We start from the raw sequence: 20,672 nt of genomic DNA on the forward strand, positions 1-20,672 counted from the left end.
GCCCTTCAAGACCAAAGATGGATAGCTTCAGAAGTAGCCTGAGACAGTGACGGTGTTGTTATGGCCACAGCTGAGCTCCCAGGATTCCTGGGTCAAATGCTGGCAGCTGTGGAGGATTACTTCTCTTGTTTTCTGCCTTCTGTGGCCAGGAAAGTAGAAGCATGTGGATTCCCTGGGCCTAAAGAATGGGCCTATATCAGGGAAGGGGAAACCTCTGAACCTCTAGATGTGGTTGGACTCCAATTCCCATCATGCCTCAGCCAGCATGGCCAATGATCAGGGATGTTGGGAGCTGGAATTCAACAACATCCAGAGGACCAAAGACTCCCCAACTCTGCTCTATGTTCAGCCTCCTATTTCTGCCGCCATTTCCTCAGGCTCCTGTCTCCAAGAAAAGATTGGTGGAAGGAAGGAAGCGGTTGTTCAGATATTCGCGGCATGAGTCGTTTAGGGATTTAAACCCTAATGTGAACATCTCGAATTGGGCCTGGGAAGGAACTAGCAACCTGTGCAGCTACTTTAAAACAGGGGTTATATAAGGTCTAAATGGAAGCCAATGGAATTTGTTGGTATTGGAATAATTTAGCATTGAAACGCTGATGAATTTTCACGCGGATGTGCGAGAACGGAACTTAATACCGAAGAAGTGGGAAATTGAGAGAACTGGAAATGGATTGATTTGTCTGTCGCTGGGGCAGTCTGAGGTTCATGGGGCAATGGTTCATTCACCCTAATGGTGCTGTCTCTGATAGACTGGCTGGTGTTTATTTCCTATCAGTCGCTCTCAGTTAGCATCATTAACTCTCTAGCCTGTTTCTATATGTTGCAGGAGGGATGAACCAAACGATCCACGGGCGGCAGAGCTGCCGCAGGGCCTGCAGGGGGCGGGAGGCAATCACAGCAATTACATTCACACCCACAAACTTTCCCCACACAGTTGTGATGTCACAGACTTGCAATTGCTATATATGTCAAGAAAATACCAGGGTGCATCTGGCAATTTCTCTGCTGAAGTTCAACCTGTGCAACGAAACAGGAATAGTCACAACATGTATTTCCAACAAACTGCAAACACCTGAAATTTCCGGACTCTCCCCATCAGCGCTGCTTGTCAGGTCTCTGACGGATGGGTCCCCAAGCCCCTGCTGCACTGAAAATGCTCTGCTTGCTGAGATGTCCTTTTAACCCAGGTCACGGTGGGAGAAACTGAAATGTGTTCCTGCTAGAACTCTACAGTGTCAAAGCTATGATCCACAAATCAATTATGGAAAGATGCCTGGATTTAAGGAAGATTCACTCCTATTGACTTACTACTGGGAGAACTACAATAGACTTCATATTGCCTTGTCACATATGTTATCTGACATAAAGACTAGCCAACTGTTATCTGCACTGTCCGTAGTCTTTAAGGAAGTTTGTGTGGGATATTCTTGCTGTCACGGTCTGGGCAGGAGAGATATACAATTATTGCTCACCCATTAAAGCGGTGGGTGGGGTTTGTGACCCGGCGTGGGCTTCCCTAGCCCGGCTGACACCCCCTTTTGCTTGCTGGCCTTTGCTCCGCCCCCTCCACAGCTAGCCAATTGGCTGCTGGCTGGGGGGTGGAGCAGGGGCCAGGTAGGGAAGGCTCCAACCGACCACCTCCCCAGTCGGTCTTCGGAGCATCACCCACCACCCCTCCCTCTAACTTTAATGTGCTTTTCTTGCAGGCTAACCTTTTCCTTCCTAGGTTTGCAGGCATTGCTACGGTCGCACGATGGTTGCTGTTTCCCAGATCCGGGAAGGAATTTCCCCTGCGTAGCAATTGTCACAACTTTGGCGGTTTTAGACCTTGGATGGTATCCTATAGTCTATTTTCAGAATGGGGGGGGGGGTAGCATTATTATGCACCCCCATGCGGAGGTGTTTGCAGGGCCCATTAAAGGGTTGATTGCAGGAGTCACTGGCCCTGAGCAGCGATGTAAGGTCGAGCTCAGGTGAAGTGGCGGGGCACGCTGTGTAAATTCTCGTTTTACAGTCTCCCTCACAACACCTGTCAGCCCTGCGCACCCTCAGACCCACCTGGGGCTGAGAGGCATGCCGTGCAATGCCTAAGCCAAGGTTTCCTACATCTGAAATCAATAAAGCTGTGGCCTAATTTAATCCCATACATCATTGTCGTGTCTCCTTATTTACGGGCTGGCTCTCGGGCCGGGGGGGGGGGGTTAGCACAAATAGACTACTCAGTGGAATGGCTCTTCAATTCATTTTCTACATATAATGTTTTGTTTTTGCAGATAAAAATGAATAAACAAATCAGAAGAATTCACTTGAAATTGGGGTTCCAGGGGTGGCTCTGCCCCACCACACAGTCTACTACTGGCAGCACAGATTGCCAGGAATGCATCTGGGACCTTCTGTATGCAAAGTTTGTCCTATACCACGGTGCTACGATTTCTCCCTAGGGGTGTGGCTGTATATATATGTGTGTATGTGTATATACAATGCTCTTGTGTGTGACAGTAGCCACCACTTGTGCTGCCACTCACAGCACTTTTATCAATATATGCATACCGGTATCTCAACTTTTACCACCCAAAGTACTATCTATCTATCTATCTATCTATCTATCTATCTATCATCATCTATCTATATCACACACTTTCCTTTGCATAAGCATATGTACCCAAGGTAGGGATGTCAGAGAATACTGACAAAAACAGAAGAAATGGCTGTTCGCGTATCCATCCCATGTGAATTGGTATTCACTATTGTTGCTTTCAGTCCACAAATGATACATAATTGAAATAAGTGAAAAGGATCTAGGAGTCTTAGTAGACCACAAGCTTAACATGAGTCAATGGTATGGTGCAGCAGCAATGTTCTAAGATGCATCAACGGAAGTATAGTCTCCCGATCAAGGGAAGTCACAGCCTTTGTCAGATCACACTGGAGTCCTGTGTCCAGTTCTGGGCATCACAATTTAAGAAGGATATTGCTAAGCTGGAATGTGCCCAAAGGACGGTAACCAAGATGATTATGTCTTATGTGGAACGGTTGAGGGAACTGGGTATGTTTAGCCTGGATAAGAAATCAAGCTTGCTCCATCTCCCATGTGACAGCCCTTTAGATATTTGACGATGGCTATCATATCTCCTCTGTTATATCTCATCTATTATATCCCTACCCAGGGAAAGTTCAACATATGTACTCAACTTACTGGACGTGAAACCAAAAGACCCGCAAGCTTGCCGAACAAGATAAAACAGAAATAAAACCAGCTAACTCCCACCCACCCCAGCCTCTCAATTCCTAGCTGCAGAAGTTTCCTGTTTACATGTCTGCATGATCGATGCCTTTCGCAATGCACAGCTAGGAGAAAGAGATCTTGAGATCATTAGATAGTTCACTAGTGTATTACTCAGCGAATGAGAGTCGCTCCACAGGTTTTCTGGGGTGATTGCTTTCTCCTTCCAAGGTTAGATGGAAAAGATTAGATTTGCTTGTTAAAAGGACTCCACTTTTTCACATCTGCACACAGCCAAAGAAGGATAAAATGACCAATATCTGCAGAAAATTTCCGCCCAAGAAGCTCCTAGTTTGTAAACTGTCTTGTAGCCCCCTGGGTAGCTTCGCTTAGTCAGTTTGGACCTCTTTATCTTCTCTGTCTGCATAGGAAAGGACCAACACTCAGAGCTCATGCTTTACACAAAGAAGACCTCACATTTGGTCCTCTTGCTGTTATTAAAAACATAATCAGATAGTATGAAATGGGAAGGATCCCCCTCTGGGACCCTGGAGAGCCATTGCCAGTCAGAGTGGATCAGTGATGGGGAGCCTCAAGGCTGTTGATATAATGTGCCCCTCTAGGTCTTTCCCTGTGACTTGAGACTCTCCCCAGATGTCAGGGACCATGCTGAGGAGGGCTGCACTGAGGAGGAATGGTGGGAGCCACTCCCTCCCCCTGCTCCTGCTCCTGAATCTTCCCAGGAGCAGAAGGACAGTATACATTTGGAACAATGGTTTGCAGAGGGGCATAGTTCAGAAGGCAGAAGCTGGGAAATACTGGATGGGGAACAGCTAGGAGAAGAAACACTGGAAGAGAGAGGGTTAACAGATTCACAGTCTCTGGACAGCATTCCTCCACCTAGCCCACGGTTGAGAAGAGCTCAGAAAGTGTCAGAACAGAAAGCACAGAGAGTACAAGCTCAGATTACAAACACAGGAGTGACGTAGACTAACAGGGACAGAGGGAGTGTAAGCCTTAATTGGGAGCACCGCCATTCTGGGTAGACACTTTCTTTTGTCTTTGCTGTGTTTATTAAAGAAAATAACTGGTAAGAATTCATTTTGTTTGATCTGTTCATTTACTGCCATGGGGAAGGAAGCCGATTATTATTATTATTATTATTATTATTATTATTATTATTATTATTATTATTGCCTGGCTGGAATGTGTCCTTGAATTCTGAGAATGCTTCTTGCCTGCTTGGATGGAGGATAGAGAGGGGTGTGTGCAGAAACTAGGCTTCTGTACAGGGGTGAAAAAACACATTTGTTGCCTCTGGCTTTGCCTACCTCTGGCTTGTGACCCACAAGGAGGTTGTCCAGAAGAGAATGCGGCTCTTAGTTTGAACAAAAGGGGTTCCCACCCTGGAATAGTCAACTCTAGGCTAGACAGACCCAATATGAAGGTCATATGTAAAACCAGATCCTGTCACAATTCAGTGTAACCAAGAGATAGAACCCAGTCAGGACAGGACATGCATATTTGCTGGCTTGATACTCAACAGGGACAGGGAGAGGGTTTAGCCCCATCCCGGTGGAGTCCCCAAATGCAACCATTCATATTATTCATATCCAATGGTGTGTGCATTTTGTTAAATAAATAAAATAAAATAAATGAAAATTGCCTGTTACCTTAGGGAGAAAAGTTAAGAACTGAAGCAGAGAGGGCTCAACCTGCCCTCTGCCCTTGATACTAAGTGGTCTGGCCTTCACTGAGGGGAATTTTGTCAGGGACAGAGATGCATCTCTGTGCGCAGAGCATATAGAGATGTGTTATAACCAGTGTTACTGTTCTAGAAAAAGAGGAACCAGAACTCACCATGAATGCCTTGTTCTCTTAGAATGGCAATGGCACCCAGCTGAGAGGTGCCAGAACTGGGTTCCGGCTGAAAAAAGGCCCTGGTTGTTGTTGTTATTTGGCTTCCCCTCCCCACAAAACAGAACTCAAAATGGCTCCCTCTTTGGATAGCTTGAATGTAGCCTATTGTATAAAGGCAAGTCTGCTGCTCCACCCCCTGTTTTCCTCAGGCCACAACCACCATTAGTAGGCGGCCCCCAGAAGGCTTCATGAGAGAATGTGGCCCCTGGACTCTTAAAAGATTGCCCAACCCTTTATTATGGAGTTTGAATTAATGTAGGGACACCATGGTTAGCAGCAGACTCCTGTCTTCGTTAACATCTAGCTCTGGTCTTAAAATTATATATAAATTACCCCACCCACAGCGGGTGGCGCTGTGGGTAAAACCTCAGTGCCTAGGACTTGCCGATAGCATAGTCGGCGGTTCGAATCCCCGCAGTGGGGTGAGCTCCCGTCTTTCGGTCCCAGCTCTTGCCCACCTAGCAGTTCGAAAGCACCCCTAAGTGCAAGTAGATAAATAGGTACTGCTTTATAGCGGGAAGGTAAATGGTGTTTCCGTGTGCTGCACTGGTGCTGGCTCGCCAGCTGCAGCTTCGTCACGCTGGCCACGTGACCCGGAAGTGTCTTCGGACAGCGCTGGCCCCCGGCCTCTTAAGTGAGATGGGCGCACAACCCTAGAGTCGGACACGACTGGCCCGTACCTTTACCTTTACCCCACCCATCTAGCTGGGTTTCCCCAGCCATTCTGGGCAGCTCCCAACAGAATATTAAAACCACGATAAAACATCAAACATTAAAAATTTCTCAAAACAGGGATTCTAAAAGTCAGATAGTTATTTATTTCCTTGGCATCTGCTGGGAGGGCATTCCACAGGGCGAGTGCCACTACCGAGAAGGCCCTCTGCCTGGGCCTTCCATTAAGCAGGTCATCTCTCTCTTTCCCATATCATTGTTATTTTAAAAAATTTCAAAGCATTTATCATCATACACATATTTTTGACGTACAAAGTTTCTTCTGGGCTTCCCACTCCTCCTTTTCTGATGTTTGCTTTTTGCTCCTTTTTATTAGTTGTTTTATAACACACATATTTTTATTGTGCAAAACCCACTACTGTAAAATCTTCCAATAATCCGCTGCTTATATTTCAAATCCTGCCAGTGACTTCATATATGGGTGATATCCTACATAAGTCTCATTGAAGGGAACGCAAGCTGCGCACAAGCACACAGGTATATTGTGTTTCTAGGCTCAAAAGACAATGCCCTTCCACCAGCCAAAAATCATTTTATTTCCAGAAAACAGCCAGCCAAACCAACAATCCTATGTGCAGACACTTGGGAGTGAGCCCATTGAGCTCAAGGGGGCATTTCAGTGGAACTCACAAAGAATTAGGCTACGTTGCCAACACTGCACTCATGGCCGTCTTACCCATAGGTGCTAGGGGTGCGGGGCACCCGGGCGCCGGGCTCTCAGGGGCGTCAGGCTGAGAGTCTAGGGCCTGAGAGTTGAGTCCGGGGAAGAGCCCACCCATTGGTTGGAGTGCCGTGATGGGCTCTTCTGCTGCGGGTGGCTCTGTGCTGTGAGTTTGGGGGCGACTGAGCCAGTAAGACGCTGAGGCGGCCGGCCGGCTCCACCCTCCTGTGTGCCTGGGACTGGGCAACCTGGGGGGGGGGGGGCGGCACTGGGCAGATCTTTGCACCCCGGCACCGCATATGCTCAAGACAGCCCTGACTGCACTCTGTTCAAGTCTGCAGCCATAACTTTGCGCAAATGCTACAGTAAGCCAGCAATGATAAGGAATAGGGCCAGTGGGGGTGGAAATAAAGTTCATCTTGATAAAAGAGGAGCAGTTGCAAGGTCAGCAGTGGAAAGCAATGCTTCTACATTAGTGGATGACAGCTACCATTTTGGGAACATTTAAGAACCTGGATAGCACTTCCCCTGCGAACTTCTGCAGTGGCCCAGGTAATGGCGGAAGAGCAACCCTGTCCTAGTGTTGGCAGTTACTGTAGAGTGGGGTGGGGAGCTTGTGGTTCTCCAGCTGCGGTTGAACTCCAACTCCCATCAGCCCCAGTCAGTGTGACCAGTGGTCAGGGATGATGGGAGTTGGAGTCCAACCACAGCTGGAGGACCACTACTTGCCCATCCCTCTGGTAGAGCATGCAGAAGAAATTAACAGAAGAAGGAAGAACTACAAATCCCCAAGTTTCCAGACTCTGACTCGCTTACAAAGGCACCCCTCTTAATTAGATGGGTGCAGCAGAAAAGAGGACAAGGATGCTATCTTCAGTAGTCCTACCAGCTACCAGTAGTCCTGCTATTGCTACCTGCCTTGATCCAGCAAGGCTTTTCCTACAATGGCATAATAATAATAGTAATAATAATATGCTCCACCCATCTGGCTGGGTTTCCCCAGCCACTCTCCCAACAGAATATAAAAAATGCAATAAAACATCAAACATTAAAAGCTTCCCTAAACAGGGCTGCCTTCAGATGTCTTCTAAAAGTCAGATAGTTATTTATTTCCTTGGCATCTGCTGGGAGGGCGTTCCACAGGGTGGGCGCCACCACCAAGAAGGCCCTCTGCCTGGTTCCCTGTAACCTCACTTCTCGCAGTGAGGGAACCGCCAGAAGCCCCTCAGAGCTGGACCTCAGTGTCTGGGCTGAACTACGGGGGGGGGGGAGATGCTCTTTCAGGTATACTGAGCCGAGGCCGTTTAGGGCTTTAAAGGTCAGCAACAACACTTTGAACTGTGCTCAGAAACATACTGGGAGCCTATGTAGGTCTTTCAGGACTGGTGTTATATGGTCTTGGCATGCACTCCCCCCCTCCCGCTATTGTTTGACACATTTTGCAGTGGCAACAGAGGTCACGTCTTCTGGCTGGCTAACAGCACTCAACTGGAATCTCTGCCCCTCTCAACACAGCAATAATTGACACTTCTGCCTGTCACCTCACCACAAACAGTGTTTTTTTCTCTCCATCAACAAAGCTCTTCATGCCTTGTCAGTTAGAAATGAGTTTGTATTGACACAGGACATGACATGTTGAATGCTATATTTACCATCTTGGATGCTCTCTGGGTGATTTGGTAGGTCGGGGCCACATGTAAAAAACGGGGCAGTTTTCTGTTCTGTTACAACCTTCCTCCATAAAAGTCAAATGACTCCACCAGATTCAAAGGATAAGACAACATTGGGACCTGAGCTCAAGAGTCTTTCACCCCACAAATGTCTCTGGGTGAAATATCCTTTATCATCTTTCCTTCTGTCTATCCCTGTTTGCCATATTATGGGAATAGGTCAGTAGGTTAGTGGTAGAGCAATTGTTCCACATGCGGACAGTCTCAGCCTCAATCCATGGCATCTCCAGGTAGCATTGGAGACCACTCCAGATGTCCTTTTTTATTGTGCTTTCATGGTGATTTGTTCCAGTGGCGTAGCATTGGTTGCTGGTGCTTGGGGCAGGCGGGCATGTGCTGGGAGGGAGGTGGAGACACGAGTCCATCCCATCCTGGCCCTCACTGCCAATGCCACCAGAGTGCCCCACCCTCACCAGAACAAAGTGGGGCCGTGCTGAGCGGCCTGCCAGCCTGCGCATAGGAGAGCCTGGCTGGCCAATGCAGAACTTGGATGGCAGAGAGAAGCACTGGGCTGGGCCAAGCAGGGGTGGCCTGCTTCACATCCCCTCAAAAATTGTGTGCCTGGGGCCACACCCCTGATTTGTTCTTATAATGCTATTGAAGAAGAAGAAGAAGAGTTTGGATTTGATATCCCGCTTTATCACTACCCTAAGGAGTCTCAAAGCGGCTAACATTTTCCTTTCCCTTCCTCCCCCACAACAAACACTCTGTGAGGTGAGTGGGGCTGGGAGACTTCAAAGAAGTGTGACTGGCCCAAGGTCACCCAGCAGCTGCAGGTGGAGGAGCGGGGAATTGAACCCGGTTCACCAGATTATGAGTCCACCACTCTTAACCACTACACCACACTGGCTCTCACCAATGCCATCCTGTTTGCGCTTGCAGCGGTTTGGGGCCAATCACACTGGGGAAATTTGTGCAGCAATTTGGGGCAGACATGGGTTAAGGAGAAGAAAAGGAAGTCCTGTTGCATAAGCTGAATCGAACTGGATGCAACCCAGTGTTTAGTATTTTTTACAACCTGTTTTTCCTTAAAAAAAAGAAAACGTATACTTTTTAATTTTCCAGCAGCCATCTTAGAACATGTTATAAACACTTACATAAGGGAAATATAAAATGAGATTCCCCGCCCTTACAAAAAATCAAATTAGGATATTTTCCTGGTGTGTTTCAGCTGTAGTTTTTAGATGCAATGCACCCAGTCATCTTCCTCTTCTACATTTTCGGGTCTCTAGGGGCCAAAGCAGAAGATCCAGGCTGTTGAACTCATTTTCTTGATGGTGTGTTACTGACTAACATTATATACATGTCTTTTCTCATCAAGTAACAATACACAGAGGAAGAAAATGAACAGGAGGGAGATATGAGGGAGAAAAAGATGCCCCCCCAATCACTTTATAAAATCAACTATTGTTTACCAGAGAAGCAGAAATGCATGCAGCAGGATAATATGGTAGAGTCCTGAGGTGATAGAATGGACTGTACAACTTAATAAAAACACCATGGGAGAACATTTGAAAACTTGATCTTTTAGCAGCAGTTTGAAGCGGTACAGTCCAGTCTGTCCTCTCAGGACTCTGCCATCTCATTCTGCTTCAATAAAAAAACCTCATTCCGTATCATAATCAAACTGCCTCTTTACGTTTTCCCCTCAGCCACAAGAAACAGCAAGCACAGGCAGAACCAATACACAGTGAGAACTTGAATGACTTAATTTTTCAAACCAACACTTGGACCAGCTTTAAAGCGGCCTGGGAATGAGCAAGGCAGCAATTACGATTCTGTGGCGTAATTTATGAATGGGAAACAGCCACCATCCACAGTGGACACACTGAAATATAAATGTGCCTCTGTTGTGTCTCTGTGTTGCAGATGCTCAGAAATATGATTTAAAAAAAAATGAAGAGAGAGAAAGAGAATGACGGAAAATAGAAAACATTGCCTCAGGGCTACTTCGTTTATTACCTAATTGTCACTATTGTTTGGTTTCATTTTGCTCATTGAGACGCAGCAGTTCAGTGCTAATGGCATAGCTGGCTGATGAGGTCCCCCAGATTTGTCCCCCCTCCCTAGTTCAATGTGTATTTTCAAGAAGAAGAAAAAGAAAAGTGAAGGAAATCGATGACAGGATCCATATTCTTGGCCTTCGGAATGCTTTAGCTTTTCACATAATTGGGCCTGACCCACATGTTGGGCAGGTGGGACGTCTGTCTAATATTCTAGTCCGATAAGGGGTGTTGTGTGGCCAGCTTTCAGCGGCCTCCTTCAGAAGATCTGTTTAATAATAATTATAATAATAATTATTTATTGAGGATTTGCTTGCAGAAAGCTTATGCAGCAGAGGTTAGACTATGGCCCGTCCGTATTGTGTATTTTTTCTGATTGGTTTGCTTACAACAATAAAAAAAAACATAAAAAGTGTCTGCTGGATGAGACCAATGGCCCAATCTTTTCTTACGTTCTTAGATAAAATACAGATAAGATCAACAAAGAGCCAAAAATTTAAAGAATAATGTGGAATGCAAAATTCCTAAAATGCTCATCCAGCAAGGCAGGAAAAAGGAATCAAAATGTCTTAGCCTGGTGCCTAAAAACTGGCAGTGATGGTGCAGGTACATTGACGCATTCCTCAAAACAGGAGACCCCCCCCCCCCACAAATTGAATGTGTTCTGAGCATCACATAGCAGCCCCATCAAAACGTCTTATTTCTCCTGCTCAACAATTCTTCCACCTCCTTTTGTCTCCACAAATTTGACAAAACATGATCTTTCCCACTTGGCATTCAGCGGTGAGATGTATGATTTTGAGCCATGCACAGTGCAAACGATATCCATTTCAGACACTTGGCATCAAGGACATTAGAGTGGAAATTATTTGTTGTTTTAGGAAGAAAGGAAGGGGCGGACCTCGAAGAGATTATCTTGTGACTTGAAGCACAGTCCCGGCTGGGAGATAGTGGAGAGGCATGATCTGGGATAATCACTCATTCATTCACAAAAAGGCAGCTAGAGGTGGAACAAGGACAAAAGCTTACTTGCTTGATCTCCTGCAAACCAACATAGGATATGCATAGAGATTGTAAAGCCAGTTTTAAGCTGTTTTGCCAGGGTTCACAGAAGGTCTTTCACACATTCAGTGATCCTTGGCTTTGTAATTAACTTTACATGCATACCTACCACCAAGACAAATGCTGGTTTAACCCCCAGTCTAGCATACCCTCCAACATTTATCCGATGAAAATAGAGACGTCCCATTCCATAATGATAATTTTACTGTTTATACCTCACACATCTTACTGGGTTGCCCCAGCCACTCTGGCCAGCTTCCAACATATATAAAAGCATAATAAAGCATTAAACGATGAAAAAACTTCCCTATATAGGATTGCCTTCAGATGGCTGGGGGGTCAGATAACTCCATACCCTCCAACATTTCTCCAATGAAAATAGGAACATCCTAAGGAAAAGTGGGAGATTCCGGGATCAGATCAGCAACTGGGACGATGTCTGTAAATCAGCGACGTCCCTGGAAAATAGGGACACTTGGAGGGTCTGGTCTTGCTGCATTCCTTGCATACACCCAGCAGGCTGCCATTATTATTATTATTATTATTATTATTATTATTATTATTATTATTATTATTATTAAAAATTGTAGCCACCAATATATCTTTGCAAACTGAATTAGCAAACATTTAAAAAGTTGCATCGTTTCTCTAGGATTGATGTTGGGATTATTATTGTTATTATTTCGGAGGGCCTTAGCACAACCCATTTGACCACCGCCACCATTGCCATGACACCCCTGCTTTTTTACGACCGCTGGGTGGTCACCCCGCTGGGCGCGGTAATCCAGTCAGGGAAAAAGGGAGGCAGACAATGTTTAGGGCACTTTTTATAGCCCCTCCCTCTTTTTGGGGTGAGCAGAGTGGATCCTAAAAAGGGCTGCTCAGTCATGGATACAGCTGCCGAGCTGCTCAACTGAGTCAGAATGACTGAATCTGTATCCACCGCCCATTTGCTGGTTCATGACTAGGGGCTTCCAGATTTCACGATCCTGCCCCCGTTACCATTTGCCAATCGCCATGGGACTTTTGGGGTTCGGGATGGGTTTTTGGAAGATGCCTGTGCATGAATTTGTTTTATGTTTGTAGATCAGTGCATGCTGACCAACGCACAGTCTCCGCAGTAAGGCTCTGTTCCGATGGCATGAGTAGTCACGATGACCGGTAGATTCTTATCTGCTGCAGCCTTCATCCACCCTCGCAGCTGTTGTAACACACCACTAGTTATCATCTGCCTGTTCTGCTGTTGAGGACTTCTTGGATCATTCTTTGTCTAGCTCCTTCCCTTTGACCTTACCACCTTGGGTGACCCTGCTGGGAGCACGAGATTGCCGACGGCTTCACTCACAAGGGTCATAGGAACGTGTAAGCCCACTCACCATGACAAGGTGATGATCCAGCGAGTGAGGCACTCCTACACCTTCATTCATTCAGGACACAGCACCTTCCTCAGTGTGTCTGTGCCAGTTACGCTGCTGTGAGCACTCCAGAGCTGTGAGACAAGCAATCAGAACAGCTCGCTCACTGTGCCCGGGAACGGCACGTAGACCAGCTGCCACCCAACAACTGCTGAGCGACATCAACCATCAGGATTGAGGCACAAGGACAGCTTCTCAAGCTGCCAAATATGAGGCTAGAAATGAGCCCCTGTCACTAGAACGCTCATCAGCATTTCCTTGAAACTCGAAAGAGGTTTCTTTTCTCTTTTTTAACTTGTTGTCATTTCAGGTGTGAGATAAACCTCTTGCTGTCCATTCGTTTGGAAGAAAATGTCATCATGCAAATCAGGCCAGCCGAGGCTGTGTGTCGGGAGTGTGTGCAGGAGTCAGGCCCTGTGACCAGTAGGGCTTTGCAGGACTGGGGCCTTCCTAAGTTTGTTCTGGAGAGGCAAGGCGCGGCCGCACAGGTGAGGCCGATGGTAACTCACTGCACCTGGTGGCAAGAGCCGGGAAGGGATATAAGTTCAGCATTTCCCTTCGGCTCTTTGCCACAGTAACACGTTTCCTGCCTTGCTGCGTTTGGCTTCTTGCTTCCTGAGCCTCGGACCTTGGCTTCCTGACTCCTTGCTTCTTGATCCTCGGACCCTAGACTTCGTGACTCCTTGCTTCCTGACCCTCGGACTCCTGGCTTCTGGACTCTTCTTCCTGCTCCCACCCCGCCATCTTGCCCCCAGTCCTGATGTCCTCAGCTGGGACTTTCATAGAATCATAGAGTTGGAAGAGACCACAAGGGCCATCGAGTCCAACCCCCTGCCAAGCAGGACTTTGATCACCCGTAGACCGGACCGTGACACTGTGAAGCACTGAGCCCAAAGTGAAGATCCAGACACATAGTGTAGCCTGACAGATGCCTGAGACTTCTTAGAAAACCCTTATTCGCCACCGACAGCTACAATTCCCAGAGTGGTTTAACAAGTCAATCCCTCTTCACAGGGATTGTGAGGGGAATAAAGGTAAAGGGACCCCTGACCATTAGGTCCAGTCGTGACCAATTCTGGGGTTGCGGTGCTCATCTCGCTTTATTGGCCAAGGGAGCAGGCGTACAGCTTCCAGGTCATGTGGCCAGCATGACTAAGCTGCTTCTGGCGAACCAGAGCAGCACACAGAAACGCTGTTTACCTTCCTGCCAAAGCGGTACCTATTTATCTATTTGCACTTTGATGTGCTTTCGAACTGCTAGGTGGGCAGGAGCTGGGACCGAGCAATGGGAGCTTACCCTGTCGCGGGGATTTGAACCACCGACCTTCTGATCAGCAAGTCCTAGGCTCTGTGGTTTAACCCACAGCGCCACCCACGTCCGGGCCTCCTAACAACTCCCGACACCCTTAACTGCAGCTCCCATAATTCTTTGAGGGAAGCATTAGTTGTTTAAAATGCTATCACAGTGCATTAAATGTATGTTGTAGTGGTGGCCTGGGACTCCTCCTCCACTGCTGAGGACTAAGGGTTATATTATCTCGGCAGCAAGGATCTTACAGGTGAGAAACAGCACCTTCATCTGGGTTTCGAGGTTCAGTATAAGGCATGTTTCTTTACTCCTGCGAATAAGCATTTTACCCGATTGCTCGCTAATGTGTGCTTTCTCTGCCTACCACCACCTGCCGGCTTCGATTAATACTTTATTTAAAACTGCGAGAGGTTATATTATTTCTAGAAGAAATGCAGAAACCAGAGAGCTTCCAAAATGAACCCGCAAACAAAAGAGAACATGATGCCAATTCATGTGAATGGGAACTATATCTTAGGAGACATCTCTGCAGGCTGTTTTGCAATTCATACCCCTGGAAAAAAGAGCATTTTAAACAACAATTGGCTGGAACACATTGGGCTGCTTTGAAAATTAAACCCATATATATATTCAGCACCTTGAGACATGTTCTCTTTCATTTCAGAGTTCATTTCGGATGCTCTCCAGTTTTTGCATTTCTTGTTTGTTCCGGCAGCAACCTTGAGAGTAATCTCCGCCTCCACGGAGATGCATGTCTTAAGTGCGTCTTCTTATTGCAAAGAGATCCTTCCATTAAACTATTGCTTTCCCCCCAGGCCCTGCCATACCCTGAAGTTGGATTTCACAAGAAAACCCTTCATAAGCAGCTCTTTCCTCAAATGACTGTAGAGCACCCTTGAAAATACCACAGTCAGGGTTTCATCCCAGTTTATCTTTCCTTGGCATTGCCAAGGCTCCTTTAAATGGCTTTTTCTGTAAGCTTGCAGCTTTAAGGACCTCAGAAGTGCTGACCAGCTTCCTGTGGCTTATCTAGACCTAAGTTCTCATATAAAAGCAGATGGGGAAGCAAACCTGCGCCTTGACTGCTTGCAGTTAGGAAGGGGGGGTGTCTAATAACTGGATGCTTCTCTATATTATCTATGTAGAAAACTGGGATGAGAGTGGGGACAAGACTAGGACAGAACCCTTCTTCCTGCTGTTGTTGTTGTTTAGTCATTTAGTCGTGTCCGACTCTTCGTGACCCCATGGACCAGAGCACACCAGGCACTCCTGTCTTCCACTGCCTCCCACAGTTTGGTCAAACTCATACTGGTAACTTTGAGAACACTGTCCAACCATCTCGTCCTCTGTCGTCCCCTTCTCCTTGTGCCCTCCATCTTTCCCAACATCAGGGTCTTTTCCAGGGAGTCTTCTCTTCCCATGAGGTGGCCAAAGTATTGGAGCCTCAGCTTCAGGATCTGTCCCACCAGTGAGCACTCAGGGCTGATTTCCTTCAGAATGGATAGGTCTGATCTTCTTGCAGTCCATGGGACTCTCAAGAGTCTCCTCCAGCACCATAATTCAAAAGCATCAATTCTTTGGCGATCAGCCTTCTTTATGGTCCAGCTCTCACTTCCATACATCACTACTGGGAAAACCATGGCTTTAACTATACGGACCTTCCTGCTGTATATGTGTAGAATTTTGTTGTTTGGAGGAGAATTCAATCATGGGAGCAGGGGCGGCTCTTCAAGGAGGCGAGGTGAAGCCATTTGCCTCTGGCAGCAGATCTGACCCCTTTTTGCCCCTGCCAGTGCACCACTGCCAGCCTCACTGGGGCATTGTCTTTGCTGCTGCCACTGCCCTTGCCTCTGCACCCCTGCTGCTGCTGCATTATGGCAGCAGCACGCACACAGCTGCAGGCAAGGAGGCAGTTGCAGTGGCAGGGTGGATGCAATGGCAGAGGCAGGGGCTCAGGTCTCCGTGGGGGGTGGGCGTCATGGTGGGGCTGCTGTTGGGGCGCTTTTTCTGCAGCAGTGGAACACCTCAGTCCAATCCTGCCTGGGAGCCGCCCATCCCTGCAGTCAGCAGTTGAAATTCACCAGGCACCAGGTGCATTTTGCACCGGGCTATCAGTCATTTTGCAACTGAATGATGCCCAGGATGGCACCTCATAGCTTCATCATCAGAAGGTGTATGCCTAGGGGATTTTTGGATCTTGCCTGTTTTCGCACACTAACAACACTTCCTGTAGAATTCTGCCCATCATATTCTATCTGCACAATCAGAATGAATTTCAGGAACTTAAACGTTGTATTGAAAAATCTGACTTTCGAGCTGTCTGGCCCCCAAATGGCAAGTAAGCACCCTGATTTGGCAACTGGTTTAAGGAGCTATTTGGGTCCTAGCTTATATTATCTGAGTTTCTAACACTGCCTGCTGGCACAATCCACAAACGAGTTCCTCATTCAAAGTCCAGTTTAATTTGCAATAGGCTATTTGGTCCCCTGTGCTGAGTTCTGGTTTCCTAATGGCCGGCAGTCCAAGCTATGTCATTTTCTTCTTCCCCATTTTGTGAAACAGGCTCAATTGTACAGCATCATATCAAACACACAATCCTTTCCTTAGAAGGTCTCATGATGCCATAAGTCCAACCTATCGGTGACTGTGATGGGTTGCCCTCCAGCTGCTCTATAGTGCCCTGGCACCTGCACAATGATCTCACAGTGATTCTCTGGATAGTACCCCATGCAGTTTGTTCTACCCTGTGAAACAGCTGCTGTACCCAAATAGCCATATATTTCTTCCTCGGTTTGCATTTGTGAGTTTGTTTCTCGGAATGCCTGTAACCCAAGTCTGCATTTCGATGCTCCCCTATGAGGAAAAGTTACAACATTTTGGACATTTAAGTTTAGAGGAAAGGCAAGAAAAGGGAGACATGAGAGAGGTGTAGGACCCCCTCCCCAAAGCCGGAACTCACAGGAACATAGTTCCGGCACCTCTCAGGTGCTCGCCATTGTCATTATAAGAGAACAAGGGAGGCATTCATGGTGAGTTCTGGCACCTTTCCCCCCCTAGAAAAATAGCACTGGAGAGGTGTAATGCCAACACCATCTCGGATGAGTAAAATTGGGGGGGGGGCAGATAAGCCCCACCCCAAATAATCACAAGATTATGTGCACACACCATTTAAAAGAGAATTAGACAAATTAATGGAGGATATGGCTATCTATGGGATGACAGCATCCCAAATGCTAAGTAATGGGTTTAAGCTCAAAAGGGCTCTAGAACTGTGATGCAAGGTTGCCAACTTGAGTAAAATTGGGGGGGGGGGCAGATAAGCCCCACCCCAAATAATCACAAGATTATGTGCACACACCATTTGAATGGCATTGCTCATCAACCTGGGGGGCCCCCTGCCCCCTCAAATACTTTATGGGGGGACAACCGAAGGGACCGCAGCCCCTAGGAGTTGGCTCTGATGCATCTGAGGCAGGCATGTCAGTTGATACAATTATGAACAGTCTTAAGGGTAAGAGCACCCGATATATTGTGTTATGCTGCTGTCCGCCCCAGAGTTAGTCAGTCTGTAACGGTTTTTGTCTTAGACACAAACCTATTAGTAACATAAAGAACCACTACCTGTCTTGTGTATTTTAATTTGCAAGTGCAAGTACACTAAGTGTTATGTATAGTCATACCTCGGGTTACAGACGCTTCAGGTTGCGTTTTTTTCAGGTTACGGATGCTCCGAAACCCGGAAGTACCGGAATGGGTTACTTCCAGGTTTCAGAGGTAGCACATGCGAAGAAGTGCTAAATCGCACTTTGCGCATGCACAGAGGTGCTGAATCGCAACCCACGCGTGTGCAGACGTGCTGCTGTGGGTTGCAACCCGAGCGTCCACTGTACTAAGCTTGGATCCTAGAACAATAGGCAAGTAGGATCCCAGAATGCAACAACTGATTGGCTTGCAGGAAAAGACCAATCAGGCTCCAAGAGGAAGTTCATCAGCCTATTAGGCTGGTAGGATTGTAGAATGCAACAACTGATTGGCCTGCAGGAAAGGACCAATCAGGCTCCAGGAGGGAAGCAGAATCAGCCAATCAGGCGGGACTCATTGTGTAAATAATGTATATAAAAGCCTGAGGTTTGGGGGGCAATTCAATCACTGTTTTACTAGCTGCAATAAAGAGCATGAAATCACTACAGGACTCCGAGTATATTTCACTAAGTAAAAGTTATTTGTCATTTAAACTTTAAAACCTAGAGTAGTTTTTATAGGAGGGGAAAGGGAACTAATTAAAAGGGTCCAACGACCTGGGCTCTCTTCCGCACAACTCTGTAAATTCTAATTCCCCCACTGTCAATGGGCATTTGCCATGATGACTATTCTTTCTCTCTCCACTGTCTCTGAATACTACCAGTTGCTGGAATTGAATATAGGGGAGAGTGCTGCTGTGCTCTGTTCCTGTTTTCAGGCATCCCAAAGGCACGTGGTTGGCCATTATGACTAGATGGCAATTCTCATGTTCTTATAAGGCTCACTCTGGGTTCTCCACATGACTACAAACCAGCTTTGGCCAACCTGGTGCTCTCCAAATCTGGAAGGCACCAGGATGCTAAGGGCTTCCACAAGCCATCCCATTGTGTTCAGGTGCAGCCAATGTGGGAAATCGAAAACACTCTTTATTCTGTTGCAGGTTAACACTGAACCCCAGGATTGATTTTGGAAACTAGGAAAAACGCAACCCAGTGGCATCAGGAGTGGAAAAGTGCCTTTCTAAACAATGGCCCTGAATGATATCATTTCATAATGACGCCAACAAAATCAAGACGGAACATTTTGCTAAATAGATGCTATTTTTATCCTGTTCGGCTCCCCAGCCCAACGACCCATCAGTGCTAGTTTTTTATTGCTTCTCCATTTAGATGTCTCTGCCAGATGTTTATATTTTAGTTTGAGGCACTTTGTGAGCACCAGAGATACAAGGGAATGAACAACAAAAATCAACACTCTTGCCCCATGGTCTCGTAGGGCTTTGCTATTCTCTTCTTTCTTCCCCCCTCCGTTTCCCAGCTAGACGTTCTTGCAATCATTTGTACTGTGCTATTAGATGCGGTCTGGCATCGACATATTCTAGCTATTGGGAAATGTTACTTTCTGGAGCTTTTTAAGTGATCAGAGTGCTTTTGTTTCCAGTCTCTTTGCTGCTGCAACATCCTGTGTTCACAGCAGGTCTCTGTTTTGGGTCAAACACACTTCCCAATGGCAAATCTATATGTCTTGTCTTTTCTTTTGACACAGAAGAGGCCAATTTTTAAACCAAAAGTCCGGAAGTTTGAGAAGTCTGGAGCAAAACAAATGAGGCTCACTTCTGTAGTTTCTAAAGTCCAGTTTTTCACGGAAACTGCATTGGTATTAGGGATCTGAGACAATTATTTCACCATCTCACAAGCTTTGAGTTGTAGTTCTGTCCTTCCTTACAGACAGCCATGTAACCTAAAGGAACAACAGTCTACCCACTGGGACACGGACATAAGAACCAGAATCTGCAAGACACCCAGATCCCAACTCTGCCTCTTCTCAAACATACTCAGATAACACTACTACTAGCCCAAATCACTTCAGACTTAGCATCAAAAGTTTATTCATTCATCTGCTCATCTTCCAATGTAATATGTTATCAGGTCTAGCATGGGTGGGTACCCATGGGTGGTGTAGCATGGGTTTTCAGTGCCCGGGGCCAACATTCTGCCATCATTCTTCATGGCAACATTCTGTTGGGACACGGGCTCACACCTCCTTCCCCAACCCCGGAAAGCGTTTTCCCAGCATAGGGAAGAAGACACAATGCTCTGACAGGGTCCAAGAGCCCTCCCACCCCTCCCCCGCAAAAGGTGGCAGCACTACATACTGTTCCGTAATGCCAAAAAAAGCACTGTCGAGTACCTGCTTAACAAGCAGAAGGTTTCAATCCCCAGAATCTTCAGGAAGAAGAAGAAGAAGAAGAAGAAGAAGAAGAAGAAGAAGAAGAAGAAGAAGAAGAGTAGTAGTAGTAGTAGTAGTAGTAGTAGTAGTAGTAGTAGTAGTAGTTTGGATTTGTTATCTCGCTTTATCACTACCCGAAGGAGTCTCAAAGCGGCTAACATTCTCCTTTCCCTTCCTCCCCCACAACAAACACTCTGTGTGGTGAGTGAGGCTGAGAGAATTCAAAGAAGTGTGACTAGCCCAAGGTCACCCAGCAGCTGCATGTGGAGGAGCAGAGACGCGAACCCGGTTGCCCAGATTACAAGTCTACCGCTCTTAACCACTACACCACACTGGCTCACCACACTGGTGGGGTTGGAAGACACCCTGGTCTTCACCATGGGCAGCCACTGCCAGTCAATGCAGATAATTCTGGCTTAGATGGATTCAGTGCTCTAACTCAGAGCAGGACAGCCTCCTATGTCCCTCTGACACCAGAGACCTGCTACTGAGCAAACCATGCATCTAGCAGAGCTAGATGGGAAGGAGGGGAAATTTCTGCATGTGAAATGCACAGGCCAAATATAAGTAAACCAAACTTACCAAATGTGGTTTTCCCCCTTGTGCTGGGGGAAGAGGGAAATTTTGGAAGGAACTTAGAAGGG

General features: G+C 46.8%; 2 protein-coding genes across 7 annotated transcripts in view; one reads left to right on the forward strand and one right to left on the reverse strand.

Moving 5' to 3' along the window:
- Nucleotides 1-20,672, forward strand: part of ZMAT3 (zinc finger matrin-type 3) — a 327,537-nt gene that overhangs the window by 139,160 nt on the left and 167,705 nt on the right. The gene's annotated exons all lie outside the window — the stretch shown is intronic.
- The window catches only part of KCNMB2 (potassium calcium-activated channel subfamily M regulatory beta subunit 2), a 329,491-nt gene that overhangs the window by 40,256 nt on the left and 268,563 nt on the right, over nt 1-20,672 (reverse strand). Inside the window, exon 1 of one of the 6 annotated variants that reach the window (XM_081190653.1) lies at nt 3,401-4,192. The exons of the other annotated variants lie outside the window; for them this stretch is intronic. The gene's annotated coding sequence lies outside the window, so the exon portion shown is untranslated. Of the gene's footprint in view, nt 1-3,400; nt 4,193-20,672 lie in introns of those variants that run through there. 6 annotated transcript variants of the gene reach the window in all.

Source organism: Podarcis bocagei (assembly GCF_964188305.1).
Source record: "Podarcis bocagei genome assembly, chromosome: 4".
NCBI lineage: Eukaryota > Metazoa > Chordata > Lepidosauria > Squamata > Lacertidae > Podarcis > Podarcis bocagei.